General features: G+C 45.3%; 1 protein-coding gene and 53 non-coding genes across 58 annotated transcripts in view; 53 read left to right on the top strand and 1 right to left on the bottom strand.

The window, feature by feature from the left end:
• Window positions 1-14868, bottom strand: part of cfap54 (cilia and flagella associated 54) — a 174569-nt gene that overhangs the window by 18338 nt on the left and 141363 nt on the right. The gene's annotated exons all lie outside the window — the stretch shown is intronic.
• trnah-gug (transfer RNA histidin (anticodon GUG)) lies at window positions 23-94 on the top strand. The gene has a single exon. It is a non-coding gene; the product is annotated as a tRNA-His (tRNA).
• Window positions 200-272, top strand: trnar-acg (transfer RNA arginine (anticodon ACG)). Its single transcript has one exon. It is a non-coding gene; the product is annotated as a tRNA-Arg (tRNA).
• On the top strand, window positions 479-550 carry trnah-gug (transfer RNA histidin (anticodon GUG)). The gene has a single exon. It is a non-coding gene; the product is annotated as a tRNA-His (tRNA).
• trnar-acg (transfer RNA arginine (anticodon ACG)) lies at window positions 656-728 on the top strand. Its single transcript has one exon. It is a non-coding gene; the product is annotated as a tRNA-Arg (tRNA).
• On the top strand, window positions 909-980 carry trnah-gug (transfer RNA histidin (anticodon GUG)). Its single transcript has one exon. It is a non-coding gene; the product is annotated as a tRNA-His (tRNA).
• trnar-acg (transfer RNA arginine (anticodon ACG)) lies at window positions 1086-1158 on the top strand. The gene has a single exon. It is a non-coding gene; the product is annotated as a tRNA-Arg (tRNA).
• Window positions 1340-1411, top strand: trnah-gug (transfer RNA histidin (anticodon GUG)). Its single transcript has one exon. It is a non-coding gene; the product is annotated as a tRNA-His (tRNA).
• Window positions 1517-1589, top strand: trnar-acg (transfer RNA arginine (anticodon ACG)). Its single transcript has one exon. It is a non-coding gene; the product is annotated as a tRNA-Arg (tRNA).
• On the top strand, window positions 1796-1867 carry trnah-gug (transfer RNA histidin (anticodon GUG)). The gene has a single exon. It is a non-coding gene; the product is annotated as a tRNA-His (tRNA).
• trnar-acg (transfer RNA arginine (anticodon ACG)) lies at window positions 2405-2477 on the top strand. The gene has a single exon. It is a non-coding gene; the product is annotated as a tRNA-Arg (tRNA).
• On the top strand, window positions 3267-3339 carry trnar-acg (transfer RNA arginine (anticodon ACG)). Its single transcript has one exon. It is a non-coding gene; the product is annotated as a tRNA-Arg (tRNA).
• trnar-acg (transfer RNA arginine (anticodon ACG)) lies at window positions 3724-3796 on the top strand. The gene has a single exon. It is a non-coding gene; the product is annotated as a tRNA-Arg (tRNA).
• On the top strand, window positions 3978-4049 carry trnah-gug (transfer RNA histidin (anticodon GUG)). The gene has a single exon. It is a non-coding gene; the product is annotated as a tRNA-His (tRNA).
• On the top strand, window positions 4155-4227 carry trnar-acg (transfer RNA arginine (anticodon ACG)). Its single transcript has one exon. It is a non-coding gene; the product is annotated as a tRNA-Arg (tRNA).
• Window positions 4434-4505, top strand: trnah-gug (transfer RNA histidin (anticodon GUG)). The gene has a single exon. It is a non-coding gene; the product is annotated as a tRNA-His (tRNA).
• Window positions 4611-4683, top strand: trnar-acg (transfer RNA arginine (anticodon ACG)). Its single transcript has one exon. It is a non-coding gene; the product is annotated as a tRNA-Arg (tRNA).
• trnah-gug (transfer RNA histidin (anticodon GUG)) lies at window positions 4865-4936 on the top strand. The gene has a single exon. It is a non-coding gene; the product is annotated as a tRNA-His (tRNA).
• trnar-acg (transfer RNA arginine (anticodon ACG)) lies at window positions 5042-5114 on the top strand. The gene has a single exon. It is a non-coding gene; the product is annotated as a tRNA-Arg (tRNA).
• trnah-gug (transfer RNA histidin (anticodon GUG)) lies at window positions 5296-5367 on the top strand. Its single transcript has one exon. It is a non-coding gene; the product is annotated as a tRNA-His (tRNA).
• Window positions 5473-5545, top strand: trnar-acg (transfer RNA arginine (anticodon ACG)). The gene has a single exon. It is a non-coding gene; the product is annotated as a tRNA-Arg (tRNA).
• trnac-aca (transfer RNA cysteine (anticodon ACA)) lies at window positions 5904-5976 on the top strand. Its single transcript has one exon. It is a non-coding gene; the product is annotated as a tRNA-Cys (tRNA).
• On the top strand, window positions 6183-6254 carry trnah-gug (transfer RNA histidin (anticodon GUG)). The gene has a single exon. It is a non-coding gene; the product is annotated as a tRNA-His (tRNA).
• On the top strand, window positions 6360-6432 carry trnar-acg (transfer RNA arginine (anticodon ACG)). The gene has a single exon. It is a non-coding gene; the product is annotated as a tRNA-Arg (tRNA).
• Window positions 6614-6685, top strand: trnah-gug (transfer RNA histidin (anticodon GUG)). Its single transcript has one exon. It is a non-coding gene; the product is annotated as a tRNA-His (tRNA).
• On the top strand, window positions 6791-6863 carry trnar-acg (transfer RNA arginine (anticodon ACG)). Its single transcript has one exon. It is a non-coding gene; the product is annotated as a tRNA-Arg (tRNA).
• Window positions 7070-7141, top strand: trnah-gug (transfer RNA histidin (anticodon GUG)). Its single transcript has one exon. It is a non-coding gene; the product is annotated as a tRNA-His (tRNA).
• trnar-acg (transfer RNA arginine (anticodon ACG)) lies at window positions 7247-7319 on the top strand. Its single transcript has one exon. It is a non-coding gene; the product is annotated as a tRNA-Arg (tRNA).
• On the top strand, window positions 7500-7571 carry trnah-gug (transfer RNA histidin (anticodon GUG)). The gene has a single exon. It is a non-coding gene; the product is annotated as a tRNA-His (tRNA).
• trnar-acg (transfer RNA arginine (anticodon ACG)) lies at window positions 7677-7749 on the top strand. The gene has a single exon. It is a non-coding gene; the product is annotated as a tRNA-Arg (tRNA).
• Window positions 7931-8002, top strand: trnah-gug (transfer RNA histidin (anticodon GUG)). Its single transcript has one exon. It is a non-coding gene; the product is annotated as a tRNA-His (tRNA).
• Window positions 8108-8180, top strand: trnar-acg (transfer RNA arginine (anticodon ACG)). The gene has a single exon. It is a non-coding gene; the product is annotated as a tRNA-Arg (tRNA).
• On the top strand, window positions 8387-8458 carry trnah-gug (transfer RNA histidin (anticodon GUG)). The gene has a single exon. It is a non-coding gene; the product is annotated as a tRNA-His (tRNA).
• trnar-acg (transfer RNA arginine (anticodon ACG)) lies at window positions 8996-9068 on the top strand. The gene has a single exon. It is a non-coding gene; the product is annotated as a tRNA-Arg (tRNA).
• trnar-acg (transfer RNA arginine (anticodon ACG)) lies at window positions 9427-9499 on the top strand. The gene has a single exon. It is a non-coding gene; the product is annotated as a tRNA-Arg (tRNA).
• On the top strand, window positions 9681-9752 carry trnah-gug (transfer RNA histidin (anticodon GUG)). The gene has a single exon. It is a non-coding gene; the product is annotated as a tRNA-His (tRNA).
• Window positions 9858-9930, top strand: trnar-acg (transfer RNA arginine (anticodon ACG)). The gene has a single exon. It is a non-coding gene; the product is annotated as a tRNA-Arg (tRNA).
• On the top strand, window positions 10137-10208 carry trnah-gug (transfer RNA histidin (anticodon GUG)). The gene has a single exon. It is a non-coding gene; the product is annotated as a tRNA-His (tRNA).
• trnar-ucg (transfer RNA arginine (anticodon UCG)) lies at window positions 10314-10386 on the top strand. The gene has a single exon. It is a non-coding gene; the product is annotated as a tRNA-Arg (tRNA).
• trnah-gug (transfer RNA histidin (anticodon GUG)) lies at window positions 10567-10638 on the top strand. Its single transcript has one exon. It is a non-coding gene; the product is annotated as a tRNA-His (tRNA).
• trnar-acg (transfer RNA arginine (anticodon ACG)) lies at window positions 10744-10816 on the top strand. Its single transcript has one exon. It is a non-coding gene; the product is annotated as a tRNA-Arg (tRNA).
• On the top strand, window positions 10998-11069 carry trnah-gug (transfer RNA histidin (anticodon GUG)). The gene has a single exon. It is a non-coding gene; the product is annotated as a tRNA-His (tRNA).
• trnar-acg (transfer RNA arginine (anticodon ACG)) lies at window positions 11175-11247 on the top strand. Its single transcript has one exon. It is a non-coding gene; the product is annotated as a tRNA-Arg (tRNA).
• trnah-gug (transfer RNA histidin (anticodon GUG)) lies at window positions 11454-11525 on the top strand. Its single transcript has one exon. It is a non-coding gene; the product is annotated as a tRNA-His (tRNA).
• On the top strand, window positions 12063-12135 carry trnar-acg (transfer RNA arginine (anticodon ACG)). The gene has a single exon. It is a non-coding gene; the product is annotated as a tRNA-Arg (tRNA).
• Window positions 12494-12566, top strand: trnar-acg (transfer RNA arginine (anticodon ACG)). The gene has a single exon. It is a non-coding gene; the product is annotated as a tRNA-Arg (tRNA).
• trnar-acg (transfer RNA arginine (anticodon ACG)) lies at window positions 12925-12997 on the top strand. The gene has a single exon. It is a non-coding gene; the product is annotated as a tRNA-Arg (tRNA).
• Window positions 13179-13250, top strand: trnah-gug (transfer RNA histidin (anticodon GUG)). Its single transcript has one exon. It is a non-coding gene; the product is annotated as a tRNA-His (tRNA).
• Window positions 13356-13428, top strand: trnar-ucg (transfer RNA arginine (anticodon UCG)). The gene has a single exon. It is a non-coding gene; the product is annotated as a tRNA-Arg (tRNA).
• Window positions 13812-13884, top strand: trnar-acg (transfer RNA arginine (anticodon ACG)). The gene has a single exon. It is a non-coding gene; the product is annotated as a tRNA-Arg (tRNA).
• On the top strand, window positions 14066-14137 carry trnah-gug (transfer RNA histidin (anticodon GUG)). The gene has a single exon. It is a non-coding gene; the product is annotated as a tRNA-His (tRNA).
• trnac-aca (transfer RNA cysteine (anticodon ACA)) lies at window positions 14243-14315 on the top strand. The gene has a single exon. It is a non-coding gene; the product is annotated as a tRNA-Cys (tRNA).
• On the top strand, window positions 14497-14568 carry trnah-gug (transfer RNA histidin (anticodon GUG)). Its single transcript has one exon. It is a non-coding gene; the product is annotated as a tRNA-His (tRNA).
• Window positions 14674-14746, top strand: trnar-ucg (transfer RNA arginine (anticodon UCG)). Its single transcript has one exon. It is a non-coding gene; the product is annotated as a tRNA-Arg (tRNA).

The following is a 14868-nucleotide window of genomic DNA, read 5'->3' as shown; positions in this document are numbered from 1 at the left end:
TTGACACTAAGATCATCAAGCAGCCGTGATCGTATAGTGGTCAGTACTCTGCGTTGTGGTCGCAGCAACCCCGGTTCGAATCCGGGTCACGGCAGCATCTGCGAGTTGCCAGTCCCTTCAGCTGGACTTTTAACAGTTGGTAACAACGCCCTCTCGTATGAAATGCAGTTACTCTTGGATTCTGCCAAGTTGTCATACAGGGCTAGTGGCGCAATGGATAACGCGTCTGACTACGAATCAGGAGATTCCAGGTTCGACTCCTGGCTAGCTTGGAACCTTCCTTCAACTTCTTTGGAGTGCTCAGGAAATTTCTACTTGCAAATCGTTTTTCTTTGAAAAAACAGATTGTGAGAAGAATGCAATCGCAGTAGTGAAAACTACTCGTTACTCACCTCATTTATTTACAAAAGAGGTAAGTGTGACGTTCAGATCTACCCATGTGGTATAGGTAAAAAATTGACACTAAACTCATCAAGCAGCCGTGATCGTATAGTGGTTAGTACTCTGCGTTGTGGTCGCAGCAACCCCGGTTCGAATCCGGGTCACGGCAGCATCTGCGAGTTGCCAGTCCCTTCAGCTGGACTTTTAACAGTTGGTAACAACGCCCTCTCGTATGAAATGCAGTTACTCTTGGATTCTGCCAAGTTGTCATAAAGGGGTAGTGGCGCAATGGATAACGCGTCTGACTACGAATCAGGAGATTCCAGGTTCGACTCCTGGCTAGCTCGGACCTTCCTTCAACTTCTCGAAAAATTGTTTTCTTTGAAAAAACAGATTGTGAGAAGAATGCAATCGCAGTAGTGAAAACTACTCGTTACTCACCTCATTTATTTACAAAAGAGGTAAGTGTGACGTTCAGATCTATCCATGTGGTATAGGTAAAAAATTGACACTAAACTCATCAAGCAGCCGTGATCGTATAGTGGTTAGTACTCTGCGTTGTGGTCGCAGCAACCCCGGTTCGAATCCGGGTCACGGCAGCATCTGCGAGTTGCCAGTCCCTTCAGCTGGACTTTTAACAGTTGGTAACAACGCCCTCTCGTATGAAATGCAGTTACTCTTGGATTCTGCCAACTTGTCATACAGGGCTAGTGGCGCAATGGATAACGCGTCTGACTACGAATCAGGAGATTCCAGGTTCGACTCCTGGCTAGCTTGGAGCTTCCTTCAACTTCTCGAAAAATTGTTTTCTTTGAAAAAACAGATTGTGGGAAGAACGGAATCGCAGTAGTGGAAAACTACTCGTTACTCACCTCATTTATTTACAAAAGAGGTAATCTTGACGTTCAGATCTACCCATGTGGTATAGGTAAAAAATTGACACTAAGATCATCAAGCAGCCGTGATCGTATAGTGGTCAGTACTCTGCGTTGTGGTCGCAGCAACCCCGGTTCGAATCCGGGTCACGGCAGCATCTGCGAGTTGCCAGTCCCTTCAGCTGGACTTTTAACAGTTGGTAACAACGCCCTCTCGTATGAAATGCAGTTACTCTTGGATTCTGCCAAGTTGTCATACAGGGCTAGTGGCGCAATGGATAACGCGTCTGACTACGAATCAGGAGATTCCAGGTTTGACTCCTGGCTAGCTTGGAACCTTCCTTCAACTTCTTTGGAGTGCTCAGGAAATTTCTACTTGCAAATCGTTTTTCTTTAAAAAAACAGATTGTGAGAAGAATGCAATCGCAGTAGTGAAAACTACTCGTTACTCACCTCATTTATTTAAAAAAGAGGTAAGTGTGACGTTCAGATCTACCCATGTGGTATAGGTAAAAAATTGACACTAAACTCATCAAGCAGCCGTGATCGTATAGTGGTTAGTACTCTGCGTTGTGGTCGCAGCAACCCCGGTTCGAATCCGGGTCACGGCAGCATCTGCGAGTTGCCAGTCCCTTCAGCTGGACTTTTAACAGTTGGTAACAACGCCCTCTCGTATGAAATGCAGTTACTCTTGGATTCTGCCAAGTTGTCATACAGGTATAGTGGCGCAATGGATAACGAGTCTGACTACGAATCAGGAGATTCCAGGTTTGACTCCTGGCTAGCTCGGACCTTCCTTCAACTTCTCGAAAAATTGTTTTCTTTGAAAAAACAGATTGTGGGAAGAACGGAATCGCAGTAGTGGAAAACTACTCGTTACTCACCTCATTTATTTACAAAAGAGGTAATCTTGACGTTCAGATCTACCCATGTGGTATAGGTAAAAAATTTACACTAAGATCATCAAGCAGCCGTGATCGTATAGTGGTCAGTACTCTGCGTTGTGGTCGCAGCAACCCCGGTTCGAAATCCGGGTCACGGCAGCATCTGAGAGTTGCCAGTCCCTTCAGCTAGACTTTTAACAGTTGGTAACAACGCCCTCTCGTATGAAATGCAGTTGCTCTTGGATTCTGCCAAGTTGTCATAAAGGGCTAGTGGCGCAATGGATAACGCGTCTGACTACGAATCAGGAGATTCTAGGTTCGACTCCTGGCTAGCTCGGACCTTCCTTCAACTTCTCGAAAAATTGTTTTCTTTGAAAAAACAGATTGTGGGAAGAACGGAATCGCAGTAGTGGAAAACTACTCGTTACTCACCTCATTTATTTACAAAAGAGGTAAGTTTGACGTTCAGATCTACCCATGTGGTATAGGTAAAAAATTGACACTAAACTCATCAAGCAGCCGTGATCGTATAGTGGTTAGTACTCTGCGTTGTGGTCGCAGCAACCCCGGTTCGAATCTGGGTCACGGCAGCATCTGCGAGTTGCCAGTCCCTTCAGCTGGACTTTTAACAGTTGGTAACAACGCCCTCTCGTATGAAATGCAGTTACTCTTGGATTCTGCCAAGTTGTCATACAGGTATAGTGGCGCAATGGATAACGAGTCTGACTACGAATCAGGAGATTCCAGGTTTGACTCCTGGCTAGCTCGGAGCTTCCTTCAACTTCTCGAATAATTGTTTTCTTTGAAAAAACAGATTGTGGGAAGAACGGAATCGCAGTAGTGGAAAACTACTCGTTACTCACCTCATTTATTTACAAAAGAGGTAATCTTGACGTTCAGATCTACCCATGTGGTATAGGTAAAAAATTTACACTAAGATCATCAAGCAGCCGTGATCGTATAGTGGTCAGTACTCTGCGTTGTGGTCGCAGCAACCCTGGTTCGAATCTGGGTCACGGCAGCATCTGCGAGTTGCCAGTCCCTTCAGCTGGACTTTTAACAGTTGGTAACAACGCCCTCTCGTATGAAATGCAGTTACTCTTGGATTCTGCCAAGTTGTCATACAGGGCTAGTGGCGCAATGGATAACGCGTCTGACTACGAATCAGGAGATTCCAGGTTTGACTCCTGGCTAGCTTGGAACCTTCCTTCAACTTCTTTGGAGTGCTCAGGAAATTTCTACTTGCAAATCGTTTTTCTTTAAAAAAACAGATTGTGAGAAGAATGCAATCGCAGTAGTGAAAACTACTCGTTACTCACCTCATTTATTTAAAAAAGAGGTAATCTTGACGTTCAGATCTACCCATGTGGTATAGGTAAAAAATTTACACTAAGATCATCAAGCAGCCGTGATCGTATAGTGGTCAGTACTCTGCGTTGTGGTCGCAGCAACCCCGGTTCGAAATCCGGGTCACGGCAGCATCTGAGAGTTGCCAGTCCCTTCAGCTAGACTTTTAACAGTTGGTAACAACGCCCTCTCGTATGAAATGCAGTTGCTCTTGGATTCTGCCAAGTTGTCATAAAGGGCTAGTGGCGCAATGGATAACGCGTCTGACTACGAATCAGGAGATTCTAGGTTCGACTCCTGGCTAGCTCGGACCTTCCTTCAACTTCTCGAAAAATTGTTTTCTTTGAAAAAACAGATTGTGGGAAGAACGGAATCGCAGTAGTGGAAAACTACTCGTTACTCACCTCATTTATTTACAAAAGAGGTAAGTGTGACGTTCAGATCTACCCATGTGGTATAGGTAAAAAATTGACACTAAGATCATCAAGCAGCCGTGATCGTATAGTGGTCAGTACTCTGCGTTGTGGTCGCAGCAACCCCGGTTCGAATCCGGGTCACGGCAGCATCTGCGAGTTGCCAGTCCCTTCAGCTGGACTTTTAACAGTTGGTAACAACGCCCTCTCGTATGAAATGCAGTTACTCTTGGATTCTGCCAAGTTGTCATACAGGGCTAGTGGCGCAATGGATAACGCGTCTGACTACGAATCAGGAGATTCCAGGTTCGACTCCTGGCTAGCTTGGAACCTTCCTTCAACTTCTTTGGAGTGCTCAGGAAATTTCTACTTGCAAATCGTTTTTCTTTGAAAAAACAGATTGTGAGAAGAATGCAATCGCAGTAGTGAAAACTACTCGTTACTCACCTCATTTATTTACAAAAGAGGTAAGTGTGACGTTCAGATCTACCCATGTGGTATAGGTAAAAAATTGACACTAAACTCATCAAGCAGCCGTGATCGTATAGTGGTTAGTACTCTGCGTTGTGGTCGCAGCAACCCCGGTTCGAATCCGGGTCACGGCAGCATCTGCGAGTTGCCAGTCCCTTCAGCTGGACTTTTAACAGTTGGTAACAACGCCCTCTCGTATGAAATGCAGTTACTCTTGGATTCTGCCAAGTTGTCATAAAGGGGTAGTGGCGCAATGGATAACGCGTCTGACTACGAATCAGGAGATTCCAGGTTCGACTCCTGGCTAGCTCGGAGCTTCCTTCAACTTCTCGAAAAATTGTTTTCTTTGAAAAAACAGATTGTGGGAAGAACGGAATCGCAGTAGTGGAAAACTACTCGTTACTCACCTCATTTATTTACAAAAGAGGTAATCTTGACGTTCAGATCTACCCATGTGGTATAGGTAAAAAATTTACACTAAGATCATCAAGCAGCCGTGATCGTATAGTGGTCAGTACTCTGCGTTGTGGTCGCAGCAACCCCGGTTCGAATCCGGGTCACGGCAGCATCTGCGAGTTGCCAGTCCCTTCAGCTGGACTTTTAACAGTTGGTAACAACGCCCTCTCGTATGAAATGCAGTTACTCTTGGATTCTGCCAAGTTGTCATACAGGGCTAGTGGCGCAATGGCTAACGCGTCTGACTACGAATCAGGAGATTCCAGGTTCGACTCCTGGCTAGCTCGGAGCTTCCTTCAACTTCTTGAAAAATTGTTTTCTTTGAAAAAACAGATTGTGGGAAGAACGGAATCGCAGTAGTGGAAAACTACTCGTTACTCACCTCATTTATTTACAAAAGAGGTAATCTTGACGTTCAGATCTACCCATGTGGTATAGGTAAAAAATTTACACTAAGATCATCAAGCAGCCGTGATCGTATAGTGGTCAGTACTCTGCGTTGTGGTCGCAGCAACCCCGGTTCGAATCCGGGTCATGGCAGCATCTGCGAGTTGCCATTCCCTTTAGCTGGACTTTTAACAGTTGGTAACAACGCCCTCTTGTATGAAATGCAGTTACTCTTGGATTCTGCCAAGTTGTCATACAGGGCTAGTGGCGCAATGGATAACGCGTCTGACTACGAATCAGGAGATTCCAGGTTCGACTCCTGGCTAGCTCGGACCTTCCTTCAACTTCTCGAAAAATTGTTTTCTTTGAAAAAACAGATTGTGGGAAGAACGGAATCGCAGTAGTGGAAAACTACTCGTTACTCACCTCATTTATTTACAAAAGAGGTAATCTTGACGTTCAGATCTACCCATGTGGTATAGGTAAAAAATTTACACTAAGATCATCAAGCAGCCGTGATCGTATAGTGGTCAGTACTCTGCGTTGTGGTCGCAGCAACCCTGGTTCGAATCTGGGTCACGGCAGCATCTGCGAGTTGCCAGTCCCTTCAGCTGGACTTTTAACAGTTGGTAACAACGCCCTCTCGTATGAAATGCAGTTACTCTTGGATTCTGCCAAGTTGTCATACAGGGCTAGTGGCGCAATGGATAACGCGTCTGACTACAAATCAGGAGATTCCAGGTTTGACTCCTGGCTAGCTTGGAACCTTCCTTCAACTTCTTTGGAGTGCTCAGGAAATTTCTACTTGCAAATCGTTTTTCTTTGAAAAAACAGATTGTGAGAAGAATGCAATCGCAGTAGTGAAAACTACTCGTTACTCACCTCATTTATTTAAAAAAGAGGTAAGTGTGACGTTCAGATCTACCCATGTGGTATAGGTAAAAAATTGACACTAAACTCATCAAGCAGCCGTGATCGTATAGTGGTTAGTACTCTGCGTTGTGGTCGCAGCAACCCCGGTTCGAATCCGGGTCACGGCAGCATCTGCGAGTTGCCAGTCCCTTCAGCTGGACTTTTAACAGTTGGTAACAACGCCCTCTCGTATGAAATGCAGTTACTCTTGGATTCTGCCAAGTTGTCATACAGGGCTAGTGGCGCAATGGATAACGCGTCTGACTACGAATCAGGAGATTCCAGGTTCGACTCCTGGCTAGCTCGGACCTTCCTTCAACTTCTCGAAAAATTGTTTTCTTTGAAAAAACAGATTGTGGGAAGAACGGAATCGCAGTAGTGGAAAACTACTCGTTACTCACCTCATTTATTTACAAAAGAGGTAAGTGTGACGTTCAGATCTACCCATGTGGTATAGGTAAAAAATTGACACTAAGATCATCAAGCAGCCGTGATCGTATAGTGGTCAGTACTCTGCGTTGTGGTCGCAGCAACCCCGGTTCGAATCCGGGTCACGGCAGCATCTGCGAGTTGCCAGTCCCTTCAGCTGGACTTTTAACAGTTGGTAACAACGCCCTCTCGTATGAAATGCAGTTACTCTTGGATTCTGCCAAGTTGTCATACAGGGCTAGTGGCGCAATGGATAACGCGTCTGACTACGAATCAGGAGATTCCAGGTTCGACTCCTGGCTAGCTTGGAACCTTCCTTCAACTTCTTTGGAGTGCTCAGGAAATTTCTACTTGCAAATCGTTTTTCTTTGAAAAAACAGATTGTGAGAAGAATGCAATCGCAGTAGTGAAAACTACTCGTTACTCACCTCATTTATTTACAAAAGAGGTAAGTGTGACGTTCAGATCTACCCATGTGGTATAGGTAAAAAATTGACACTAAACTCATCAAGCAGCCGTGATCGTATAGTGGTTAGTACTCTGCGTTGTGGTCGCAGCAACCCCGGTTCGAATCCGGGTCACGGCAGCATCTGCGAGTTGCCAGTCCCTTCAGCTGGACTTTTAACAGTTGGTAACAACGCCCTCTCGTATGAAATGCAGTTACTCTTGGATTCTGCCAAGTTGTCATAAAGGGGTAGTGGCGCAATGGATAACGCGTCTGACTACGAATCAGGAGATTCCAGGTTCGACTCCTGGCTAGCTCGGACCTTCCTTCAACTTCTCGAAAAATTGTTTTCTTTGAAAAAACAGATTGTGAGAAGAATGCAATCGCAGTAGTGAAAACTACTCGTTACTCACCTCATTTATTTACAAAAGAGGTAAGTGTGACGTTCAGATCTACCCATGTGGTATAGGTAAAAAATTGACACTAAACTCATCAAGCAGCCGTGATCGTATAGTGGTTAGTACTCTGCGTTGTGGTCGCAGCAACCCCGGTTCGAATCCGGGTCACGGCAGCATCTGCGAGTTGCCAGTCCCTTCAGCTGGACTTTTAACAGTTGGTAACAACGCCCTCTCGTATGAAATGCAGTTACTCTTGGATTCTGCCAACTTGTCATACAGGGCTAGTGGCGCAATGGATAACGCGTCTGACTACGAATCAGGAGATTCCAGGTTCGACTCCTGGCTAGCTTGGAGCTTCCTTCAACTTCTCGAAAAATTGTTTTCTTTGAAAAAACAGATTGTGGGAAGAACGGAATCGCAGTAGTGGAAAACTACTCGTTACTCACCTCATTTATTTACAAAAGAGGTAATCTTGACGTTCAGATCTACCCATGTGGTATAGGTAAAAAATTGACACTAAGATCATCAAGCAGCCGTGATCGTATAGTGGTCAGTACTCTGCGTTGTGGTCGCAGCAACCCCGGTTCGAATCCGGGTCACGGCAGCATCTGCGAGTTGCCCGTCCCTTCAGCTGGACTTTTAACAGTTGGTAACAACGCCCTCTCGTATGAAATGCAGTTACTCTTGGATTCTGCCAAGTTGTCATACAGGGCTAGTGGCGCAATGGATAACGCGTCTGACTACGAATCAGGAGATTCCAGGTTTGACTCCTGGCTAGCTTGGAACCTTCCTTCAACTTCTTTGGAGTGCTCAGGAAATTTCTACTTGCAAATCGTTTTTCTTTAAAAAAACAGATTGTGAGAAGAATGCAATCGCAGTAGTGAAAACTACTCGTTACTCACCTCATTTATTTAAAAAAGAGGTAAGTGTGACGTTCAGATCTACCCATGTGGTATAGGTAAAAAATTGACACTAAACTCATCAAGCAGCCGTGATCGTATAGTGGTTAGTACTCTGCGTTGTGGTCGCAGCAACCCCGGTTCGAATCCGGGTCACGGCAGCATCTGCGAGTTGCCAGTCCCTTCAGCTGGACTTTTAACAGTTGGTAACAACGCCCTCTCGTATGAAATGCAGTTACTCTTGGATTCTGCCAAGTTGTCATACAGGTATAGTGGCGCAATGGATAACGAGTCTGACTACGAATCAGGAGATTCCAGGTTTGACTCCTGGCTAGCTCGGACCTTCCTTCAACTTCTCGAAAAATTGTTTTCTTTGAAAAAACAGATTGTGGGAAGAACGGAATCGCAGTAGTGGAAAACTACTCGTTACTCACCTCATTTATTTACAAAAGAGGTAATCTTGACGTTCAGATCTACCCATGTGGTATAGGTAAAAAATTTACACTAAGATCATCAAGCAGCCGTGATCGTATAGTGGTCAGTACTCTGCGTTGTGGTCGCAGCAACCCCGGTTCGAAATCCGGGTCACGGCAGCATCTGAGAGTTGCCAGTCCCTTCAGCTAGACTTTTAACAGTTGGTAACAACGCCCTCTCGTATGAAATGCAGTTGCTCTTGGATTCTGCCAAGTTGTCATAAAGGGCTAGTGGCGCAATGGATAACGCGTCTGACTACGAATCAGGAGATTCTAGGTTCGACTCCTGGCTAGCTCGGACCTTCCTTCAACTTCTCGAAAAATTGTTTTCTTTGAAAAAACAGATTGTGGGAAGAACGGAATCGCAGTAGTGGAAAACTACTCGTTACTCACCTCATTTATTTACAAAAGAGGTAAGTTTGACGTTCAGATCTACCCATGTGGTATAGGTAAAAAATTGACACTAAACTCATCAAGCAGCCGTGATCGTATAGTGGTTAGTACTCTGCGTTGTGGTCGCAGCAACCCCGGTTCGAATCTGGGTCACGGCAGCATCTGCGAGTTGCCAGTCCCTTCAGCTGGACTTTTAACAGTTGGTAACAACGCCCTCTCGTATGAAATGCAGTTACTCTTGGATTCTGCCAAGTTGTCATACAGGGCTAGTGGCGCAATGGATAACGCGTCTGACTACGAATCAGGAGATTCCAGGTTCGACTCCTGGCTAGCTCGGAGCTTCCTTCAACTTCTCGAAAAATTGTTTTCTTTGAAAAAACAGATTGTGGGAAGAACGGAATCGCAGTAGTGGAAAACTACTCGTTACTCACCTCATTTATTTACAAAAGAGGTAAGTGTGACGTTCAGATCTACCCATGTGGTATAGGTAAAAAATTGACACTAAGATCATCAAGCAGCCGTGATCGTATAGTGGTCAGTACTCTGCGTTGTGGTCGCAGCAACCCCGGTTCGAATCCGGGTCACGGCAGCATCTGCGAGTTGCCAGTCCCTTCAGCTGGACTTTTAACAGTTGGTAACAACGCCCTCTCGTATGAAATGCAGTTACTCTTGGATTCTGCCAAGTTGTCATACAGGGCTAGTGGCGCAATGGATAACGCGTCTGACTACGAATCAGGAGATTCCAGGTTCGACTCCTGGCTAGCTTGGAACCTTCCTTCAACTTCTTTGGAGTGCTCAGGAAATTTCTACTTGCAAATCGTTTTTCTTTGAAAAAACAGATTGTGAGAAGAATGCAATCGCAGTAGTGAAAACTACTCGTTACTCACCTCATTTATTTACAAAAGAGGTAAGTGTGACGTTCAGATCTACCCATGTGGTATAGGTAAAAAATTGACACTAAACTCATCAAGCAGCCGTGATCGTATAGTGGTTAGTACTCTGCGTTGTGGTCGCAGCAACCCCGGTTCGAATCCGGGTCACGGCAGCATCTGCGAGTTGCCAGTCCCTTCAGCTGGACTTTTAACAGTTGGTAACAACGCCCTCTCGTATGAAATGCAGTTACTCTTGGATTCTGCCAAGTTGTCATAAAGGGGTAGTGGCGCAATGGATAACGCGTCTGACTTCGAATCAGGAGATTCCAGGTTCGACTCCTGGCTAGCTCGGACCTTCCTTCAACTTCTCGAAAAATTGTTTTCTTTGAAAAAACAGATTGTGAGAAGAATGCAATCGCAGTAGTGAAAACTACTCGTTACTCACCTCATTTATTTACAAAAGAGGTAAGTGTGACGTTCAGATCTACCCATGTGGTATAGGTAAAAAATTGACACTAAACTCATCAAGCAGCCGTGATCGTATAGTGGTTAGTACTCTGCGTTGTGGTCGCAGCAACCCCGGTTCGAATCCGGGTCACGGCAGCATCTGCGAGTTGCCAGTCCCTTCAGCTGGACTTTTAACAGTTGGTAACAACGCCCTCTCGTATGAAATGCAGTTACTCTTGGATTCTGCCAACTTGTCATACAGGGCTAGTGGCGCAATGGATAACGCGTCTGACTACGAATCAGGAGATTCCAGGTTCGACTCCTGGCTAGCTTGGAGCTTCCTTCAACTTCTCGAAAAATTGTTTTCTTTGAAAAAACAGATTGTGGGAAGAACGGAATCGCAGTAGTGGAAAACTACTCGTTACTCACCTCATTTATTTACAAAAGAGGTAATCTTGACGTTCAGATCTACCCATGTGGTATAGGTAAAAAATTGACACTAAGATCATCAAGCAGCCGTGATCGTATAGTGGTCAGTACTCTGCGTTGTGGTCGCAGCAACCCCGGTTCGAATCCGGGTCACGGCAGCATCTGCGAGTTGCCAGTCCCTTCAGCTGGACTTTTAACAGTTGGTAACAACGCCCTCTCGTATGAAATGCAGTTACTCTTGGATTCTGCCAAGTTGTCATACAGGGCTAGTGGCGCAATGGATAACGCGTCTGACTACGAATCAGGAGATTCCAGGTTTGACTCCTGGCTAGCTTGGAACCTTCCTTCAACTTCTTTGGAGTGCTCAGGAAATTTCTACTTGCAAATCGTTTTTCTTTAAAAAAACAGATTGTGAGAAGAATGCAATCGCAGTAGTGAAAACTACTCGTTACTCACCTCATTTATTTAAAAAAGAGGTAAGTGTGACGTTCAGATCTACCCATGTGGTATAGGTAAAAAATTGACACTAAACTCATCAAGCAGCCGTGATCGTATAGTGGTTAGTACTCTGCGTTGTGGTCGCAGCAACCCCGGTTCGAATCCGGGTCACGGCAGCATCTGCGAGTTGCCAGTCCCTTCAGCTGGACTTTTAACAGTTGGTAACAACGCCCTCTCGTATGAAATGCAGTTACTCTTGGATTCTGCCAAGTTGTCATACAGGTATAGTGGCGCAATGGATAACGAGTCTGACTACGAATCAGGAGATTCCAGGTTTGACTCCTGGCTAGCTCGGACCTTCCTTCAACTTCTCGAAAAATTGTTTTCTTTGAAAAAACAGATTGTGGGAAGAACGGAATCGCAGTAGTGGAAAACTACTCGTTACTCACCTCATTTATTTACAAAAGAGGTAATCTTGACGTTCAGATCTACCCATGTGGTATAGGTAAAAAATTTACACTAAGATCATCAAGCAGCCGTGATCGTATAGTGGTCAGTACTCTGCGTTGTGGTCGCAGCAACCCCGGTTCGAAATCCGGGTCACGGCAGCATCTGAGAGTTGCCAGTCCCTTCAGCTAGACTTTTAACAGTTGGTAACAACGCCCTCTCGTATGAAATGCAGTTGCTCTTGGATTCTGCCAAGTTGTCATAAAGGGCTAGTGGCGCAATGGATAACGCGTCTGACTACGAATCAGGAGATTCTAGGTTCGACTCCTGGCTAGCTCGGACCTTCCTTCAACTTCTCGAAAAATTGTTTTCTTTGAAAAAACAGATTGTGGGAAGAACGGAATCGCAGTAGTGGAAAACTACTCGTTACTCACCTCATTTATTTACAAAAGAGGTAAGTTTGACGTTCAGATCTACCCATGTGGTATAGGTAAAAAATTGACACTAAACTCATCAAGCAGCCGTGATCGTATAGTGGTTAGTACTCTGCGTTGTGGTCGCAGCAACCCCGGTTCGAATCTGGGTCACGGCAGCATCTGCGAGTTGCCAGTCCCTTCAGCTGGACTTTTAACAGTTGGTAACAACGCCCTCTCGTATGAAATGCAGTTACTCTTGGATTCTGCCAAGTTGTCATACAGGGCTAGTGGCGCAATGGATAACGCGTCTGACTACGAATCAGGAGATTCCAGGTTCGACTCCTGGCTAGCTCGGAGCTTCCTTCAACTTCTCGAATAATTGTTTTCTTTGAAAAAACAGATTGTGGGAAGAACGGAATCGCAGTAGTGGAAAACTACTCGTTACTCACCTCATTTATTTACAAAAGAGGTAATCTTGACGTTCAGATCTACCCATGTGGTATAGGTAAAAAATTTACACTAAGATCATCAAGCAGCCGTGATCGTATAGTGGTCAGTACTCTGCGTTGTGGTCGCAGCAACCCTGGTTCGAATCTGGGTCACGGCAGCATCTGCGAGTTGCCAGTCCCTTTAGCTGGACTTTTAACAGTTGGTAACAACGCCCTCTTGTATGAAATGCAGTTACTCTTGGATTCTGCCAAGTTGTCATACAGGGCTAGTGGCGCAATGGATAACGCGTCTGACTACGAATCAGGAGATTCCAGGTTCGACTCCTGGCTAGCTCGGAGCTTCCTTCAACTTCTCGAAAAATTGTTTTCTTTGAAAAAACAGATTGTGGGAAGAACGGAATCGCAGTAGTGGAAAACTACTCGTTACTCACCTCATTTATTTACAAAAGAGGTAAGTGTGACGTTCAGATCTACCCATGTGGTATAGGTAAAAAATTGACACTAAGATCATCAAGCAGCCGTGATCGTATAGTGGTCAGTACTCTGCGTTGTGGTCGCAGCAACCCCGGTTCGAATCCGGGTCACGGCAGCATCTGCGAGTTGCCAGTCCCTTCAGCTGGACTTTTAACAGTTGGTAACAACGCCCTCTCGTATGAAATGCAGTTACTCTTGGATTCTGCCAAGTTGTCATACAGGGCTAGTGGCGCAATGGATAACGCGTCTGACTTCGAATCAGGAGATTCCAGGTTCGACTGCTGGCTAGCTCGGAACCTTCCTTCAACTTCTTTGGAGTGCTCAGGAAATTTCTACTTGCAAATCGTTTTTCTTTGAAAAAACAGATTGTGAGAAGAATGCAATCGCAGTAGTGAAAACTACTCGTTACTCACCTCATTTATTTACAAAAGAGGTAAGTGTGACGTTCAGATCTACCCATGTGGTATAGGTAAAAAATTGACACTAAACTCATCAAGCAGCCGTGATCGTATAGTGGTTAGTACTCTGCGTTGTGGTCGCAGCAACCCCGGTTCGAATCTGGGTCACGGCAGCATCTGCGAGTTGCCAGTCCCTTCAGCTGGACTTTTAACAGTTGGTAACAACGCCCTCTCGTATGAAATGCAGTTACTCTTGGATTCTGCCAAGTTGTCATACAGGGCTAGTGGCGCAATGGATAACGCGTCTGACTACGAATCAGGAGATTCCAGGTTCGACTCCTGGCTAGCTCGGACCTTCCTTCAACTTCTCGAAAAATTGTTTTCTTTGAAAAAACAGATTGTGGGAAGAACGGAATCGCAGTAGTGGAAAACTACTCGTTACTCACCTCATTTATTTACAAAAGAGGTAAGTGTGACGTTCAGATCTACCCATGTGGTATAGGTAAAAAATTGACACTAAGATCATCAAGCAGCCGTGATCGTATAGTGGTCAGTACTCTGCGTTGTGGTCGCAGCAACCCCGGTTCGAATCCGGGTCACGGCAGCATCTGCGAGTTGCCAGTCCCTTCAGCTGGACTTTTAACAGTTGGTAACAACGCCCTCTCGTATGAAATGCAGTTACTCTTGGATTCTGCCAAGTTGTCATACAGGGCTAGTGGCGCAATGGATAACGCGTCTGACTACAAATCAGGAGATTCCAGGTTCGACTCCTGGCTAGCTCGGAGCTTCCTTCAACTTCTCGAAAAATTGTTTTCTTTGAAAAAACAGATTGTGGGAAGAACGGAATCGCAGTAGTGGAAAACTACTCGTTACTCACCTCATTTATTTACAAAAGAGGTAAATGTGACGTTCAGATCTACCCATGTGGTATAGGTAAAAAATTGACACTAAGATCATCAAGCAGCCGTGATCGTATAGTGGTCAGTACTCTGCGTTGTGGTCGCAGCAACCCCGGTTCGAATCCGGGTCACGGCAGCATCTGCGAGTTGCCAGTCCCTTCAGCTGGACTTTTAACAGTTGGTAACAACGCCCTCTCGTATGAAATGCAGTTACTCTTGGATTCTGCCAAGTTGTCATACAGGGCTAGTGGCGCAATGGATAACGCGTCTGACTTCGAATCAGGAGATTCCAGGTTCGACTGCTGGCTAGCTCGGAACCTTCCTTCAACTTCTTTGGAGTGCTCAGGAAATTTCTACTTGCAAATCGTTTTTCTTTGAAAAAACAGATTGTGAGAAGAATGCAATCGCAGTAGTGAAAACTACTCGTTACTCACCT

The sequence above is a fragment of the Gasterosteus aculeatus genome, chromosome 7, assembly GCF_964276395.1.
Source record: "Gasterosteus aculeatus chromosome 7, fGasAcu3.hap1.1, whole genome shotgun sequence".
NCBI lineage: Eukaryota > Metazoa > Chordata > Actinopteri > Perciformes > Gasterosteidae > Gasterosteus > Gasterosteus aculeatus.
This window is presented reverse-complemented; position numbering and strand designations above follow the sequence as displayed.